Below are 20044 nucleotides of genomic sequence, written 5' to 3' on the forward strand. Positions count from 1 at the left end.
ATATGCAGCTATCTAGGCTAGTAGCCATTGATAGCCCTATCCTCCATGGATTTGTCTAATTTCTTTTTTAAACCATCTAGATGAGAGGCCATCACCACAACCTGCAGCAGCAAATTACACCATTTTCTGTTTAACTGGACGTTGTGTAAATAAAAACTTCTTCTTGTCTACCCTGAATCTTCCAGCATTTAGCTTCCACAGATGACCCAGTTTCTATATTATGAGAGAGAAACCTATGTCTGGGCTGTAACACTCATACATACAAACATAGGACAAACTGTTGTCCAGAACTGAGGCTTTGGTTGAAAGTGGCAGGGGTCATATCAATAAATATAGTAATTGATAAACCCTAATGCTACGACCTTCAACTCTTTAATAATACATGAAAAGGGTATATACACAATATCCCGGTTGTCTATTTCCAAAAATCCTGTAAGAAAATTCACATGCCTTATAGCAGGGGTGGGCAATCTTTGGCATGATAAATCATTACTAGGGATAATGGAAGTTTTACTCTAACAATAGCTGACATGTCAAAGGTTGCCTACCCCTGCCTTATAGGAAGTTGGCTTCTCTCAAAAATTCTCCAACATTATGCCTTGGGATTATTTGCTTCCAGTTTCAGGTTTGAAGCTATTATTCACTTCAAGTGTCACTTTGCATAAAATGTTGCTGTCAATGTGTCTAGAAACTCCCTGAGAAATTTCACTTGTCTTATAGAAACTAGAACAGCTTCGCTTGAACATCCTAAATATTTCTCTATAGGAAGAATCCTGAAATTCTCTTTGAATTTCACTTTTTTGAAATTTTGGTAGCAACACTGGTAGTGACTTGGAAAGCCTAGAAAAATATTGAAAGCTTTACAATGAGGCTATTCTCATGAGTAATTCTCCCACCCCCAACACAGTACCTCCAGTGACTGTTGCTGGTGTCTATCTTATGTTTCTGTTTAGATTGTTAGCCCTTTGGGGACAAGGATCCATCTTATTTATTTATTATTTCTCTGTGTAAACTGCCCTGAGCCATTTTTGGAAGGGCGGTACAGAAATTGAATGAAATAATAACAACAACAACAACTGACAATAAAATTCTGGCATCCCAGGTCCTTGGGAAGGACTCGATGTCTGGATAAAACAAACCAGTCAATAACACCTGTCTGACTGTGTAAACAAGAAATAATAATAATACAAGAAAAAACAAGTAAAGACCCAAGCAGAAAAATGGAAAAATAAGCCACTGCATGGTCAATATTTGCACAATATAACTGGAAAATCAAACATCACCAAAGCCTGGCAATGGCTTAAGAATGGCAACTTGAAGAAAGAAACAGAGGATTTAATACTGGCTGCACAAGAACAGGCACTAAGAACAAATGCAATACGAGCAAAAGTCAAAAAATCAACAACAGACAGCAAGTGCCACCTTTGTAAAGAAGCAGATGAAACAGTGGACCACCTAATCAACTGTTGTAAAAAGATCGCACAGACTGACTACAAAGAAAGGCATGACAAGGTAGCAGGTATGATACACTGGAACATCTGCAAAAAATTCAAGGTACCTGTAGCCAAAGATTGGTGGGACCATAACATTGAAAAAGTTGTCAAAAATGAAGATGCAAAAATATCATGGGACTTCTGATTACAAACAGACAAACACCTGACACACAATACACCAGATATAACTGTAGTCAAGAAGAAAGAAAAACAAGTTAAAATAATCGACATAGCAATACCAAGGGATAGCAAAATAGAAGAAAAAGAAATAGAAAAAAATCACAAAATACAAAGATCTACAAATTGAAAGGCTGTGGCAGAAGAAGACCAAAATAATCCCAGTGGTAATTGGCGCCCTTGCAAATCTACTTCTCCCTTTCATCTTCAGGAAATGGCACTCATTCTGCCTACAGGCAGTAATGGGCTGGATGAAGGAGAACAAATTGAAGCTGAATCCAAGCAAGACGGAGGTGCTCATTGTGGGGGCTCAGAATCTGAGGAGTGAGTTAGATCTTCCTGTGCTGGTTGGGGTTACACTCCCCCAGAAGGAGCAGGTGCACAGCTTGGGAGTACTCCTGGACCCAGGCCTCACCCTGGTTTCTCAAGTGGAGGCCATGGCCAGGAGTGCTTTCTATCAGCTTCGGCTGATTCGACAGCTGCGCCCATTCTTTGAGGAGGATGACCTCAAAACAGTGGTGCACCAGCTGGTAACCTCCCGGCTTGACTATTGCAATGTTCTCTACGTAGGGCTACCTTTGTACGCAGTTCGGAAACTTCAATTAGTTCAGAATGCGGCAGCCAGATTGGTCTCTGGGGCAACCCGGAGAGAACATATTACGCCTATTCTGAAACAGTTGCACCGGCTGCCAGTATGTTTCCGGGCAAAATACAAAGTGCTGGTTATTACCTTTAAAGCCCTGAATGGCTTAGGCCCGAGTTACCTTAGAGAGTGGCTTCTTCTGTGTGATCCCCACCACACATTAAAGTCCTCTGAAGAGGTTCGTCTCCAGTTACCACCAGCTCATCTGGTGGCAACTCAGAGGCGGGCCTTCCCTATAGCTGCTCCAGGGCTGTGGAATGCGCTCCCTGGGGAAATCCGCAAATTGAATTCTCTATTAGCCTTCAGGAGAGCCCTTAAAATGTATTTGTTTGGCCTGGCTTTCCAGGGTTTTTAAATCTGTTTTAATATTCTAACCGGATTTTGGGGCTTTTAATCACTGTAATTGTTTAATTGTTGTTTTAAAATGTTTTTAAATTGTTAATTGTTGTTATATTGTTTTTAATTTGTTTTAGCTCTTTATTGTTTTAGTGGTTTGTTTTAATTGTCAACTGCCCTGAGCCATTTTGGTAGGGTGGTATATAAATCAAATCAAATCAAATCAAATCAAATCAATCAATCAATCAATAGGTGCAATTCCAAAACAACTTGAAGAGCACCTCAACACCATAAGGACTACAGAAATCACCATCAGCCAATTACAAAAAGCAACTTTACTGGGAACAGCCTATATTCTGCGACGATATCTATAACAGCAACAACATTGATAATAAAATTCAGCCATCCCAGGTCCTTGTGAAGGATTCGATGTCTGGATAAATCAAACCACCAGTCAATAACACCTGTCTGACTGTGTAAATAATAATAATAATAATAATAATAATAATAATAATAATAATAATGTAATGGACAAGGTTAATTCTCTAATTCTAATTCTTCTGCTTATCTTATAGTGTATGTTCGGCATATAAGTTGAATAAATACGGAGAAAGTATACAGCCTTATCTTACTCCTTTGTCAATCTGGAACCAGTCTGTTTCACCATATTCATTTTGGACTGTGGCTTCCTGTCCTGTGTATAGGTTTATCATAAGAACAATGAGATGTTCTGGGACACCCATTTTCCTAAGGACATTCCAAAATTTGACATGGTCAATGCAATTGAAAGCTTTTCTATAGTCAATAAAGAACATATTGACTTCTTTCTGGTATTCTTTGGCTTTCTCAGTTATGCAACATGCATAAGCAATGATGTCTCTTGTTCCTCGGACTTTTCTGAAACCAGCTTGGATATCCAGCTTTTCCTTTTCTACGTAGGGCTCTAATCTGTATTGGATGATCCTGAGCATTATTTTGCTAGCATGTGAAATTAAGGATATTGTATGATGGTTTGCGCAATCTGTTAAGTCTCCTTTCTTTCATATGGGTATGTAGACTGACCTCTTATAATCTGTTGGCCACTGTGTTATTCTCTAAATTTGCTGGCATAGTTTGGTTAGAGCCTTGACTGATTCTTCTTCTGTTGCTTGCCATATTTCTGTAGCTATTCCATTAATTCCTATAGCCTTCCAACTTGGTAATGACCAGAGTGCTGATCTGAATTCAGCTTCCCGTACTAGAGGTTCTTGCAAGTAGGGAATATCTTCTAGAGTGTCTTGGATGTTGACACTCCTGCTGTACAGATTTTCAGTAAACTCCTTCCATCTCTGTTTGATCTTCTCTGAATCAGTTACTATCTGTCCTTGGGCATCCCTTAACATACCAATTCGAGGTTGGAACCTCCTTCTGAGTTCAGAAATCTTTTGGAAAACTTTTGTTTTTCCATGTCTATTTCCATCCTCAAGGTCTTCACAGATGTCATTGTAATACTGCTCCTTGTCTCTTCTAACACCTTTCTGAAATTCCTTATTAAGTTCCTTCCTGCCGTCAAGTCGATTTTGATTCCTGGTGCCCACAGAGCCCTGTGGTTTTTCTTTTTGGTAGAATTCAGGAGGGGTTTACCATTGCCTCCTCCCATGCAGTATGAGATTATGCCTTTCAACATCTTCCTATATCGCTGCTGCCCGATATAGTACCAGTGGGGATTCGAACTGGCAACCGTGGCACAGTGGGGAAATGCTTGACTAACAAGCAGAAGGTTGCCGGTTCAAATCCCTGCTGGTATTTTCCCCATACAATGGTAAACACCTGTATCTGGCAGCAGCAATATAGGAAGATGCTGAAAGGCATCATCTCATACTGTGTGTGAGGAGGCAATGGTAAGCCCCTCCTGTGTTCTACCAAAGAAAAACCACTCTTTGGGTGCCAGGAGTTGAAATTGACTTTACGGCACACTTTACCTTCACCTGGGCATAGCATCCATTGGACTAGCAGGGGAAAATGTCCCTGGCCCAGAGGGTCAGTGGGCCCCAAAGGGCCCCCTTGCAGACCACCATGCTGCTCCTGCCCTGCCATGCCACGCCGCTGCCCCTGCCCCACTCCTCCTTCCTCTCTTGCCCTCCAGGGGTAGGAGTGAGCTGAGTGGGAAGGCCACCCCCTGTGACGGCAGTGATGGGTGCTGTGGCTGTGGGGCCTCTCCGGCCGAACTGCGTGCCTGTACAGTTCAGCTATGGAGGTCGCATGCCTGTGAGGTGCACAGGCCGGCTGGAGAGGCCCAACAGCCACTACACGCTGCTGCCACAGAGGTCAAGATAAGAAGCTGTGGCACTGGGGGCGGCCAACAGGAGGTAGGGGCAGTGGTGGGGAGATGTTGGTAGGATGCAGGGGGCTGGGCTTGTGATGCTGTGGTGCACGTGCTTCATGCGCATGATAGGAGGGACCTGCAAATATTTTGTCCCGTGGCTCCTGGGGGTCTCACTATGCCCCTGGCTAGGTAAAAGTACAAGATAGGATGATGCCATCAGAGCCTGTGCCCTCCTCCCACATGATCAGTTCTCCTTCCTTGTACCCAGGTTTTGCTGGCAGATGACTAAAAATCAGGAATCTGCGCAGCTCACGAAGTTGGGTAACACACTTGTTTATGGTTGTGGAAACGGCATTTTTGCCTTCTATGTACCAGGGATTGTCTGTCTGCCTGTCTATTTATCAACTATGTGAATCAGCTTCATTTAAATTTAGGGCTGCCTCGGTGCTTCCCTCCCAAATTGATTCAGGGCTTTGGGGAGTCCCAGTTTGCCTCCATCTGGATTAAGCAAAGCTTTGATTTGGGACTGAAGCTACATCCCTCCCCCAACCTTGCCACTCTCCAAATCCCTGTAGATACTTTTGAGCACAAGCAGGAGATGGGCTGGCTCTGTTTTTATTTTCATCTGAGTGAGGCAAGGAAATTATGTCTTCCACTGTGCTATTCTACAATTTCTCCAGGAAACAGTGGCTGACATTCTGACAACTGAATCTGATTTGTAAAGCAGGACACATCTGGAACTCACATAGAACTTCCACATCCCCTCTACATGCACAATGTTGAGCAAGCAGCTGAAATGTCCCCACTCTTGAAGTACCATGTACCATGTATGTGTACCATGCTCTTGAAGTGATCTGGAAGAGAGGAAGCATGTCACTGACCCTCAGCGATATGTTTCCTGTCTTCCAGATTGCTTCTGGAGCATGGGTAGAGTTGGAACATTTTGCCAATTGCATAATAGCTTGTGACTAGAAGGACTGGGGGAGTTCCTTGTGAGCCCCAGTTGTGTTCCCACAATCCCTTTTTACACATGTGCTGCAGTAGGCAGCATATCGACCATGGGAAGAAGTTTAAAAACAAGCAAACAAACTGGGAAAAGCACAGTGTTTCCAGGGAATCATAGGACCGGGTCTTACGATCAGTGAGACTCGGTTTCTCCTGGTGAGCGGGAAGAGAGGGCTAAGCCCGCTCTCCCTGCTCACGAGCGGGCAGGGAGCCCTGGGCGGCCGGATTGGGACAGAGCCGGCGGGGTTGTGGGGAGCGGGGGCTGCGTGGTGTACTGGGGAGACCCCCAAGTCAGGAGGCTGCTTTTAAGCCTCCCAGCCAGGGGTCTACTCATGAGTAGGCGCAGTGCGAAGGCGCGCTGTGGCTACTCACGATCGTAAAAAGCAGGTTTGCTGGAGCACTCACTCCACAAACCTGCTTTTTACCAGGGGTTCTTGAGTGGGTTACCCTCTCAAGAACCACTGGGCTCAGCTGCGAGCCCGGTGGTTCTTACGGTCACCAAAAATTGGGCTAGCCTCTGCTAGCCCGATTTTTGCTGATCGTGAGAAGCGCCCCATAGTCTTTTGCCAGCACTGTGGTCTTTGCTGTGAGTGTGTATGTGTGGAAATCCATTCAGTCGTGCAGTACCCCCATTGTCTGAAGTGATATAGTCCAAGCTCATTTTTATTCAAATGCTCTGCTGTTTGTGTAGAATAAACCACACACCCTGTGTGTGCACAAATAGTATGCATGCTTACCTTTGGATTTGATCCTTAAGCTATAGTTGCTTCTCTTCCAATCTGGCTGTGTATTGCTAAAAGCAGGAGATATGCGCACACACACACACACACACGCTCAAAGCAACCCAATGATTTAGGGTGGAAACGTTTAATTTGCAAAAGACTGGAGAGGAAGCAAACAACATGTTGGGAAGAGGGATTCTCCCACTACTTCAAAGCACTATGGAGTTGGCAGGCCAAATAATAACAGCTCCTCTGGAAGCTTTAAGAATGCATTAAACAAATATAGTGGTGAATATTTATAGACTTTTAAGAACTGCTGATGAATAAAGAGGCATTTATGGCCTTCTAAACTGTTACACTTCTATAATGCAAATACTCTGAATAGTAATAACAGGGCATGGAGTGTTGTGCGGTTGTTTGGTGGTCCCAAGACCAAACTTTACACTCCACTTAGAGAAAATGAGTGCTCTTTACTTCTTCATATCATGTCTCCTGTTGTCTCAAAGTCTGGCCAGGCTAAGGACTTGGAGAGTGCTGTGCAGTGGTGAAAGCAAGCTGGCATAGTACAGAGGTGTCACTAAGCTTTGAAAAACAGAACTCCAAATGTTCATCTCAAATATAAGGCGAGCATTAGGGCATTATGGTACGTCACCCTCGAGCTTGAATTTTAAATTTCTTGAATTTGAGCTTGAATTTGAATTTCTTCTCCAGCTTGAATTTTAATCCAAGCCAGAAAAGAACTCAGCTCCTCCCTCTCACCCACCCTCCCCCGCCCCAGCCTGCTTGCCTCCAACATCCATCAGGATAGCTGGGAAAACCACATTTCCCAAGGCTCCTTGTACCTAGCTCATTACTGTAGCCAGATACTGGGGGAGGGGGAAAGACCCCTCCTTTTTCTCTCAATGTGACTGGCACATCAGCTGTTGTATGGTAAGTGGAAAAGAGGCTCATGGGTAGAAGATGAGAGAGACTTTAGAGACTTGTAGGAGGTTGAGGGAAGGATCAGACTCCATTGTGTGCTGCATGTGATGGAGTCCTATTTAACTCATATTGTCTCAGAATCAGTCAAGCTATTTCCCTCTGCAGGCGGGGAATAGCTTGACTTATTCTGAGTCAACCTCAGAACTCTATGTGCGTGTGGCAGTGGGTACTCCCTCCCCCAAAGGGGTAGCTCCATGTCAAAGGGCCTGGGGAGGTGGTTGGGATTCATGCAACAGTAGAGAGACTCACAGACCAAAGACTGCTTCTAATTGATTGATTGATTGATTGCCAGTATGGGGCAAACTCCAGGCCAGTACAGCTCCAGACCAGGGATTCTCAACGTTCGGGCCCCAGATGTTATTGGACTTCAACTCCCATAATCCCCAGTCCGAGTGGCCTTTGGCTGGGGACTATGGGAATTAAAGTCCAATAACATCTGGGGACCCAACGTTGAGAATCCCTGCTCCAGACAGTGGTCCACATTGCCGCTCCTGGTTGTTGATTGGTATGATCCACGGCTCATAGGGGGCTTAGGACCTGATCCATGTTGGATCACAAGGAACTACAACAGTCCTCTTCAGTTCGGGATCTGCCTTTCCCTGCACCTCTCTCAGCCAGCCTGCACTCTTGGAAGACTGCACTCAGCTTACTCCTCCTGTGCCCATCCCTGTGCAGGTGGAATTTGATGCCTGAATAGGTGTTGCCTCACCAGGCCCAGGTGCAAGTTGTCTAGGGTATGATAGCCCACAAAGGATCAGCCCCATTCATAGGAACACAGGAAGCTGCCTTATACCAAATCAGACCCTTGGGCCATCTAGGTCAGTATTGTCAACATTGACTGCCAGCAGCTGTCTAAGGCTTCAAGCAGGAGTCTCTCCCTCCCCTACCTGGAGATGCCAGGGATTGAACCGGGGACCTTCTGCATGCGAAGCAGATGCACTGCCACTGAGCTACGCCCTTTTTCGATTGTGAGCCCTTGCGTGGGGGGCATACTCTCTTATTCCTTTTTCTGTAAGCTGCTTTGAGAACCTCTTTTGTTAAAAAGTGGTATATAAATAAATAAATATGATGACGATGTTGTTGTTTTGCAGCGAACTTTTGCAGAATAGTGCAATTTCAGGCATCTTTGTGATTTTGCATGACATGATCTTTTGTAACATAAAAGTGCTGCCTGTGGTGGTTGATCCACGATTGCTCTTTCAACACCTGGAAGCCATTGCTTGGTGGTATAATCATGGAATATAGAGAACCAAAATTTCTCCAAAGTAAAATCTAAAAGAGAATTTCATGGCTTCTCCCAGGATAAATTGAAATTCAAGCAGGAATTTCAGGTTCTTCTCAGGAGAAACATCAGAACATTTCCCCGGATGGTTTCTCCATGTGCCTAAAATCTGAGGGCCGTAATGGAAATGCATTGCCAAGCCTCACCCCAAGTACCAGTCGGCAATCTGCCATCATAGTCCCCAAGGCACTGAAATGTTAAGCCATTAAAATATATATAGGCAATGTGGAGCTTTAAATGTATTACACACAAGATTTAAAAGGGGGGAAATGAAGAGGCTTTTAATCATGTCAGTGTTAGCTGAATGGCGCACTGCTTTATCTCTCTTTATTTGTTTTCACTGTGCTCATAAGAGACTAGTATCATGGCACTAAGCATATTTACCACTTATCACGTTCCAAGAGCTGTACAAAGAGTAGTCCATCTTCACCACATCTCCGCGCTAGATCTGGCATTGTGCACAGTGGGCCCTACTTTTGCAGAGCAGGAAAGCCAGTGGAAAGCTGGTGATGCAATTCACAGCTGAGCGGTCAGCCAGGGATCCAGACTTCAATTAGAAGATCTTGATTCATGGGTTATTTGGCTAATGAAACTCTAACAACATATGGCAAAGGTTGTGTATTCCTGTCACCTCCTGCCTTCCGTCCAAATTCCACAGGAAGGCAGTTTCTAACATTTATTCTAATAGCAGAATTTGTCTTTCCGAGGAATGTGGGCTGGGGGTAGTAGGAGAAAGGAGTTACCTTTACTGAAGTAATGTGTGTGAAGCACTCTGAACACTCTAAGGTGAAATATAAATGTGGAGTGTTATTATTATCAGTGGCTGACATCCTGACTAAATTTACTACAGGAAGTCCTACTGAAATTTAACAGTCCTTTAGAGCAGGGATTCTCAACTTTGGGTCCCCAGATGATATTGGACTTCAACTCCCATAATCCCCAGTCCCAGTAGCCTTTGGCTGGGGATTATGGGAGTTGAAGTCCAATAATATCTGGGGACCCAACGTTGAGAATCCCTGCTTTAGAGTAACTCCTGAGAAATACTACTGAGCAATTTAGTCAGGTTGTCAGCTACTACTACTACTGCTGCTGCTGCTGCTGTTGCTTCCACTACTACAATTATGTACATATAACTTTTCGACAAAAGTTCTCAAAGTGGCATAGATACAGTGGCTCGCTAGACAAGATGGTTCCCTGTCCCCAAAGGGCTCACAATCTGAGAAGCAGCATACCAGTAGATACCCACAACAACCATTGGAGGGGATATAGGAACATAGGGAAGCTGTTTTCTACTGAGTCAGACATTGGTCCATCTATTTGACCTTCAAAACCTTGCGGGGTTTGGCGCCTGTCTACCTATAGACCCGCCTCTCCCATCCAGTTACATCCCGTCCAGTTAGATCATCTCAGATGGCTGTTTTATCGGTCCCTGATTTCCGAGAGGTTTGGGGTGCTAGGCCGAAAAGGGCCTTTTTGGTTGCTGCCCCACTTCTTTGGAACTCTCTTCCCCTTCAGATTCGTTTAGCCCCTTCCTTACTGATTTTTAAATCTCTATTGAAGACTTTTCTTTTTCGCCAGGCTTTTGCCCTGTAGTTTACCTATTTGTGTTTTTTTCCCTTTTTTTGTTAGTTACTTTAGTTTCTAATTTAGAATGTAATTTTTAATGTTGTCTTGGTTTGCATGTTTTTGAGTCTTTGGAGTAGACAGTATATCAAATGTTTCTAATAAATAATAAATAAATCTAGCTCAGTATTGTCTACACAGACTGGCAGCAGCTTCTCCAAGGTTGCAGGCAGGAGTCTCTCTTAGCCCTATCTTGGAGATGCCAGGGAGGGAACCTGGAACCTTCTGTATGCAAACATGCAGATGTTCTTCCCAGAGCAGCCCCATCCCCTAAGGGGAATATCTTACAGTGCCCCACACATGTCTCCCATTCAATTGCAAACCAAAGCAGACTATGCTTAGCAAAGGGAACAATTCATGCTTGCTACCACAAGACCAGCTCTCCCCCAGTAATGCTGTGTTGGGGTCAAATAGGGTCAGTTGCTTCCCCCCCCCCCGCTAAATATAAGAGAATCACCACCTTCAAAAATGCCTCTTTGCTCTGATGTTGCCCTCAGAGAGATCCAGTCTCTCAGAGGGCAACATCGGGTTTCTCAGTGAATCCATGAAAGCGCAAGAGAGTGTGATGTCCTGTTTTAGTGGGGGGGGGGAATGCTCCACTGACCACCTTATATTGGAACAAAAACAATTGAGGGTAGTGCCTGAACAATGAAAAGAAATGTAGTATGACAAAAGGTTTTAACAGTCCCAGCTCTCATTGTGTCCTCATTATTACACCTGCAGCCACAATGCTGGGCTTCTCCTTAAGAGATTATTACTCCATCATACTATAAAATAAGAAAGAAAGGGCAACTTACAAATAAAATGGGGGCTTGGGGGAGATGGTGTATATTTCAATCCGGATGATCTTTCCAAGCACCATTCTTCTTTTGTGTGAGGGCATTTATCTTTTTGCCGATGACCTTCAACAATGAGCTGGAATTCCATGGCTCGGATGCCGTAGATGTTGGCTTTTGTTGGTGAGAGAACAAAATCAAATGAGGACATAAATTACTTCAGTAATGAAGTGGTGAAGAAAATAGAGGGTGGGGGAGAGAGAATTGGGGGGTATTCATTCCAAGACAGAGTCAGGGAGGGAAAACACCAAGGACAATTACACAGAGAAACATACATTTCTGCCTTATTTTGGAAATGTGTTTGCATGATTCATTTCTATGTATATTGTTAGGGGGCAGAAATGAGGGGTGATATGATCTCATAACCCCCCTCAAATTGCTCTACAACACTACCAAGATCTAGGAGAGGCCTGAACAAGCCCACCAAGCTGAATGAAAAAACAAAACAAAACACCAGCTGATACAGGAGTGACTTTAGAACACTTAGTTTGGGGGAGCAAAGAGTTCTCAAACAGCATTATTAAGGGAGTGAGGATTGTGTTGTACATTAAATACTTATAGAGGTAAGGTACTGTAATTAAGGTAATTAATGAGTCTAATATCTGCCTGGCTGCACTGGCTTCTGCAGCTTGTTCTGGGGTAGAGGAGTGAGTGGATGAGGCTTCTTTAAACAACAGAGGTCTTTTACAATTATTAATTCAAGCTATAGAACCATAATATAGGGACATAGGAAGCTGCCTTCTACTGAGTCAGACCATTGGTAGGGATATGCAGGAATTGGTGTTTTTTAAAATTCAATTCAAATTCCAATAAAATTTCAATCAAATTTTGAAATTTCATTTTGAATTCAAATTGAATTAGAAATTCATTTTGAATTCTAATTGAATTAGAAAATTTATTTCATATTTGAATTGATTTGAGCCTGTTTTGGCACCTTTTTAAACCAATCCAGGGGCCTGAATGGTTTGAAAAAGGTGCCAAATGGTCGAGTTGAATTCAAATCAAATTTTGAAAATTCAGTTCAAATTTGAATCTAATTGCCTTTTTAAGGGGAGATTCAATTCAAATTCAAATAACTCTAATCACCTAGATTGGAATCAAATTGATTCAAATTCAAATCAATTTGCACATTCCTAACCATTGGTGCATCTAGCTCAGTATTGTCTATACAGACTGGCAGTGGCTTCTCCAAGGTTGCAGGCAGGAGTCTCTTTCAGCCCTATCTAGGAGATGTCAGGGAGGGAACTTGGAACCTTCTGCATGGAAGCACGCACGTACTCTTCCCAGAGTGGCCCTACAGTGCTCACACATGTAGTCTCCCATTCAAATGGAAACCAGGGTATACCCTGCTTAGCAAATGGGGCAATTCATGCTTGCTACCACAAGGCCAGCTCTGGTCTTGTGTATGACTGTATGGCCCACAAGCTCCAGACTCGGGGACTCTAGGTAGTACAAGAGCCTTGTGCTAGTGCAGGACTGTACAACATTGGCCCTCAAACTGATGTTGGACTACTACTTCCATCATCCCAAGCCATAGTGGCAAATAGTCAGGCTTGATGGTAGTCCAATATCTGCTAAAGTTGTGCAGATACTTGCACAAGCACAGTCAGGATGTCAGCCAGTTGATCTTCATTTTCACTGAGATAGTAAACCTGAGTCTGGACTGTTCCACTTCAAACTGCAGCTGGGGCTCAGAATAATGAATGTTCCATCCATGCACAAAACAGTCCCTTGATGTAGAAAATTAATGTATCAGGGAGAAATCTGGGCTAGCATCTTTCTTCCTAGCATCTTGTTTTCTATGTAGAGGCGATTTGTTTTGTATAGAGGAGCAGTCAGTCATATGACCTTTGCTTCTTCTCTAAAGTGGTACACTTAGACACAGGTTTGCCACCCCAGTGAGGGCTAGGCCTCTGCGATGGCCTCTGGAAGCAGGACAGTCGCCCTGGTGCCTCTTTTGAGAAGGAACCTCAGCACCTGCCTGGAGAAATCTCTGCCCCAGCATCAAAGTGACAAGAAACACTGCCCCAGTTATGGTGATTGAACCCATGCAGATACAGAGATAGCAAAAGACTAGAGTGAGACATAGAGGCTATTCACATGACTCCATGAGCAAGTGGTCAGACGGGTGGGGGGGGAGGCAAGGTTCAACCTACCTTCCCCCAAATGACCGCTCCGAGCCCCAATGGCACGCAAGCTGTGTGCCCACACGACCAGCACTGCGCAGATGGCTCTTCACGCTGATCCCAGCTGCATGGATAAACAGAGGGTGGAACTCATCCTGGCCTCCATAAATCCCACAGTGCAACATGCGCTGACACATGATCCCAGGAGTCAGATTAAGGGTGCATTTGCACCCTTAACCTTGGCTAAGAGCTAGGCTTCAGTACAGAGTTTAGTGCCACAGCACTGCCGGGATTGGTGCAAATTCCAGCGGTGCTCATGGCCCAAGCCAAGCCCAGGCTTGGTGGCTTCGGCCTGGGCTTGGCTACTCATGAGAACAGCCTCATAGGCTGAACTTGCAGTAAAAATTAAAAGTTTCCACTGGCCTTGATTCCCTAGTTCAGGCGTTCTCAGTGCCAAAGCCTATTGTGACCGGGGATGGTGGAAGCTGTAGCCCAACAACATCTGGCGACACATCTGCTTGACACCACCTGTCCTACAGGCATCATATTTATTTTATTTTTTTTAAGCACATGGTAAGAGACAGCAGAAATGCCTGCCTTTGTGGTGCCAACTCTAAGGGAAGCTATTTGCAGAGATTGTTCACCTAATATTTGTCACAAGAGCAAGCCATTGACACCTCCAGGATTGCTTTCAATTATCTCGTGGAGATGGATGGTGATTCCTGGAGGCTCCAGACCAATCCTGAAGGGTTGGCAAGCTGACTGCAGACATTCTGGTGCCCAGTCACAGGTATGATAAAAATCCTGGATTTGTCCATTGATTTCTCTGGGTACTTCTCGCTCCTGCCACAGGGACATTTAAAATGGCTTTTCAGTGATAACTAGGAAGACCTGTGGCCCTGAATGGATGTGTCTGATAGTCCTCAAGGGTTTCCATTCTCTGTCCCTCAAGCCCCATGACCCTGAAAAGCTAGTCTGGGAAATTCCAAGCACCATCCAAAAGGTATCTCTGGGAGCTTGCCAACAGGGCTGAGTCCATAGCTCAATGGAGATGACAATGAGAATGAGGCCATAGTTCTGCGTGCTTCACATGCAGAAGGTCCCAGGTTTGATAATCAACATCTCTAGTTGCCACTTGCCAGTTGGGACTGGGAAAGATCCCTGCCTAAAACCATAAACAGTCATTGCTAGTCATTGTAGACAGTACAGTTAGACAATTAGATGGGCCAAGAGTCTAACACAGTTGCTTACTATGTTTTATGTTCTCATAAACTGATATACTCTTTACCCTCACTTGTGACTAGACTTCAGTTAAGATGAATTATTGCAACCAACTAGTCTCTTCATCCTTGACAGCAGTGTAGAGTAGTCAATGTGGGGTGGGGGGATGGTGGCATCTCCCAGGCTAGTGTGGCCCAAGGGAGAAAAAGCCCTACTCTGTCTTCAGAGTTGATCAGTTAACACTACAGCTAGTCCCATTGTTGGGTGGGTGAAGAATGTGATGCTGAATTCAAATGCAGCAAGTAGAGGGAATTGAGCAGGGCTATAGCTAGGGGGAGGGGGCTTGTGTTTGCCCCTCTCCCTGGTGGCCCCTCAGATTGAGAGAGATAATGAGGAAAATAGGAAGGGGTGGAGCTGGGGGCCCTCTGGAGCTGGGGGCCCTGGGTTCTTGGAACCCATCTGCTCAGTTATAGCTACACCCCTGGAACTGAGCCTTTAAGCTACCAAGCATCCCCCTTCCAGTGGTCCAAAGGTCATAAGACACTGCACCCATGTGTCAAGACATCTCCTATTTCCTGGAACATGATGCCCATTGAAGCACAATTGGCTCTTCCCTCTCTTATGTGTCAGTGGCAACCCCTTCCCTCACTTGTGAGGTGGGATCAAAGTGGGAATCCTGTAAACAGAGTGAGGCCAAGGGTTGAATTTGAAATTTCCTGCATATAAAACATGTGCTCCATCATTGAGCTGTGGGTCCTACCTGTCCTAACTAATCAAGGATTTGAACCTAAGCTTCCCACATCTTGGCTTGATACTCTGCACCCTGCCACACTATTGCTGGCCTTTGCATGTGCCCTCACAGATTCCTGCATCCTGTGAGCATTGAATATTGCATCAGCACGAACCCTTGTTCCTTGCAGATCTGGCTTCTGCAGATCCTTGAGAAATCTCTGCAGATCCTAGTGTGTCATTCTGCCGAAGCAGTCTGAAATGAGCTGTTCTCCTCCAAGTAACTCACTAATAGGCACGATTAGCAATTAAGACAAAGACATTATTAGCCGTTGCATGGGACAGGAGAAATATTCCTTGTGAACCTTGCTCCTGACAGCCTGAGAAGAGGGGCCAAGAGGGCTAAGAAAATATCGCCGTGACAATGTCAAAGAGGTTATCAAGGGCAGCAGGATAATGACGGTGAAAGGAAGCCAACAATATGATCCATGAAAGATGCTAATGAAGAAAAGTGCAAGCCAACAATCTATGCCCTGCATTGAGCTTCCAGATGAGTGCAATTCATCATTTGATATGGGCAAGATTTTGCTTTAAAGATCCATAATGCATTTGATGGTGGAAAGCAGAAAAGAAAAGAAAAGAAAAAGCCCACCCTGAAGGAGGATGTTTTGGGAAGTGGTTTTTTTTAATGACTTAATGAAACAATGTATGCAATTCTTAGTGGCACAATCAAGAGATGGAAAAGCTATAATTCCACCCGTAATTTCAGAAAGAGGTTGAAATGTGCTGTAGGAATCACCGCACCAAATGAAGCCTTTTTCTATCTTGCCTATGGCAAAAATGTTTGAAGAACATTTAATCCAGTCACACGACTGGAAACAATGGGAATTGGGCATTCATTGTCGCCACGCCAGACCAGACTTCCATTTACTGGTTTTGAGATAGTCAGTGTTGCTAAGAAAATGTGTGAAGTGGCTAGACTACAGCCTAGCATAGCACCCCAGGACCATCGTCTGCTGGTCATGGTGGCTGTTTGCTCCCTGCTTCTTCTGCCCTTATTATGCAGCATGTGCTCATAGGATCCAGCAGTATCATAAGGAACTCATGTCGCTGGAACCAACAGTGCTAGTGAGCAGCAGAAATGGGACAAGGTGGAACAATGGGAAGAGAATGTGAGAGAGAGGGAAGAGAGGTGAGAGCGATGGCTGAGAAGCTCAGCAGTGGATCTGATGCAATGTGCAAGTTAGCTCTGGAAGAACACGGGAGGCCGGTTCACACAATTATTTGAAACGAGGTTTAATATGGGTTACCATCACTGCAGTGTTTTTGTGAACCCATGCCAAGGTGGTAGTCTTGAGCCATAGACCACCTTGGCATGGATTCACACAAACAATCCAGTGTTCTTAACCCACATTAAACCTAGATTCAAACAATTGTGTGAACAAACCCAGTAATTTTTCACATCGCCACTGGATGAAACTGACCTGTGGTGTAGTCTATCATTGGTTTCTTGGAAGATATTTATGAATGGCTGCTGGATTGTATGAATTTCTTATTTCTAATGACTGGCTGACATAGTGCCTGGGCCCATAGGAGGGCCTTCTCTGTGGTGGCCCCAATTCTTTGGAACACCCCCACCCCAGCCCCCTCCTTAGTGGCTTTTAAGTACCTTCTCAAGACATACCCTTTTCACTAGGCATTTGCCCTTTAATTTTATTTTCTTTTTAAAATTACTGTTATTGTTCATCACCTAGAGTCTTTGGAGGAGGTGGTATACAAGAAATTTTTAAATAAATAAGTAAATCCTGACTGAACCTGCACTCCTGCAACCAAAAAAGGCATGCATAAGAACATAAGAAGAGCCCTGCTGGATCAGGCCCAAGAACTATCTAGTCCAGCATCCTATTTCACACAGTGGCCCACCAGATGCCTCTGGGGATCCCACAGGCAAGAGGTGAGGGTAGGCCCAGTGCTACATGCCATGTAGCATTAATGTCCCTGCTTCTGAAGCACAGGGGCTTATGCATGGGGTTTGCATGTGGGGAGGCATTTTGTTGTTGAGCCGTCTTTCCCCCAGAAGTGCTGTGTGTGATCCAGAAGTAGATTCCTGAGGGCTGCATAGCCCTCAGTGACCTATTTCCAGGTTGCATGGAGCACTTCAGATGGAAGGGAGATCAGCAAAAATGGTTTCTCCCACCCCATGCAAACCCAGAGGCGTATCTAGCGAAAATAGCTCCTAGGGCAAGCACTGAAATTGCAGCCCCTGTCCAAACATCTGACACCCATCTTTCAGATAACTTTACCATAATATCAGCTGAAAAATACAAGTCAAGCTCATAGAAGTGTATCTAGGGTGGGGCAGGCAGGGCATGTGCCCCGGGCACAACTTGAAGGGGGCGCCATTTTTTAAAATTAAAAAAAAATTAAATGGCCACTGAAAACAAAGTGGCCACTGCACATGCTCAAATGGCCTCTGTGAGGCCCTAGGCCATGCCAGGCCTCGATGAGGCCATTTGAGCATGTGCGGTGGCCACTTTGTTTTCAGCAGGCATTTAAAAATATATATATATTTATTTAAAAATGGCCACCACACATGCTCAAATGGTCCCTGCGAGGCCCTAGAGGCCAGCGGGGGGGGGGGAGGGAGAACCTTTGCAACCCCCCCGGCCTTTAGGAAGCCCCCCAAAGGGGCTAAACGTTAAAAAAATTGATTTAATATAATATGTCACTGTACACATATTCAGATTGGCACTATGTACAGAGAATCAGGGCTTGTGAATACTGAGCTGAAGCTTATGAGCTAGGATTATATTCATTTGCTCTTACGTTGCTTCTTGTAATAAGTGAGTTAAATGTGATGTCTTAATAATATTAATGGTGCGTTTGTCTTTGAATTGGTGTGAAATCCTTAGTATTAAGGCCCACTGAGAGTTTCTGGCTCTCTTTCTCTCATTTTAACTGTCTTTCTGAAAGACTAGAATATATTCCAAGCAGTGATGCTGCATATCCTTTAATAATTTTCAGAGTATCTGGGAAAAGTCAAATCCTCCATTTATTTTTAAAACTTATATAATAGTGATGCTACAATGCATAGTAGAGAATTAGACAGGCACTTCTGTTTAGTTTTCCAAGTACACCTCCACATAGTATTTGGGTATTTCATGAGCCCCAGCATACTGAAATTTGTCGTTTTCCAGCAATTTTTTGGTCTGGCTACGTCCACTGCTAAATAGTTTTTGAAATATTAAAAGGTTAATGAGTTTGACTTGTATTTTTCAGCTGATATTATGGTAAAGTTATCTGAAAGATGAGTGTCAGATGTTTGGACAGGGGTGCAATTTCAGTGCTTGCCCTAGGCACTATTTTCCCTAGATACGCCTCTGCAAGCTCATTAATCTTTTAATATTTCAAAAACGATTTAGGAGTGGACGTAGCCAGACCAAAAAATGCTGGAAAACTACAAATCTCAGTATGCTGGGGCTCATGGAATACCCAAATACTATATGGAGGTGTACTTGGAAAACTAAACAGAAGTGCTTGTCTAATTCTCTACTATGCCTTGTAGCATCACTATTACATAAGTTTTAAAAATAAATGGAAGATTTGACTTTTCGCAGATACTCTGAAAATTATTAAAGGATATGCAGAGTAAACTGTGTCACTGCTTGGAATATATTCTAGTCTTTCAGAAAAACAGTTAAAATGAGAGAGAAAGAGCAAGAAACTCCCAGTGGGCCTTAATACTAAGGATTTCACACTGATTCAAAGACAAACTCACCATTAAAAGCCATATTACTAAGACATCACATTTAACTTACTTATCAGAAGAAGCAAAGTAAGAGCAAATGAATATAATCCTAGCTCATAAGCTTCAGCTCAGTATTCACAAGCCCTGATTCTCTGTACATAGTGCCAATCTGAATATGTGTACAGTGACTTATACTATATAAATATATATATATATTTAAAAATATTTTACCTGTAGCCCCTTTGGGGGGCTTCCTAAAGGTCAAGGGGGGTCTGCAAAGGTCCCCCCTCTGGCCTCTAGGGCCTCACAGGGACCATTTGAGTATGTGCGGTAGCCATTTTTAAAAATATATTTTTTAAAAAAAAAATGGCTGCTGAAAACAAAATGGCCACCATGCATGCTCAAATGGCCTCTGTGAGGCCTGGCATGGCCTAGGGCCTCACAGAGGCCATTTGAGCATGCACGGTGACCATTTTGTTTTCAGTGGCCATTTTTTTTAAAAAATGTATTTATTTTTGGCGTAGGGCCTGACAGAGGCCATTTGAGAATGCACAGCCACCATTTTGTTTTTGGCGGCCATTTAAAAAAAATTAAATTTAAAAATTGGCGTCCCCTTCAAGTGGCGCCCGGGGCACGTGCCCTGCCTGCCCCACCCTAGATACGCCCCTGCGCACCCCCTCCATTTCAGAAACAGGGATCACAGCACTCCGTGCACTCCTTTTTTTGGTTGCAAATGTGCAGGCTTAGTTAGGATGTCGGCTAGTGGCCCACAAGATGTGCAGTCTAATGGAGTTTTAAGACTGTGTGAAACCACAAG

The sequence above is a fragment of the Hemicordylus capensis genome, chromosome 4 (genome assembly GCF_027244095.1).
Source record: "Hemicordylus capensis ecotype Gifberg chromosome 4, rHemCap1.1.pri, whole genome shotgun sequence".
In the NCBI taxonomy this organism is placed as follows: Eukaryota; Metazoa; Chordata; class Lepidosauria; order Squamata; family Cordylidae; genus Hemicordylus; species Hemicordylus capensis.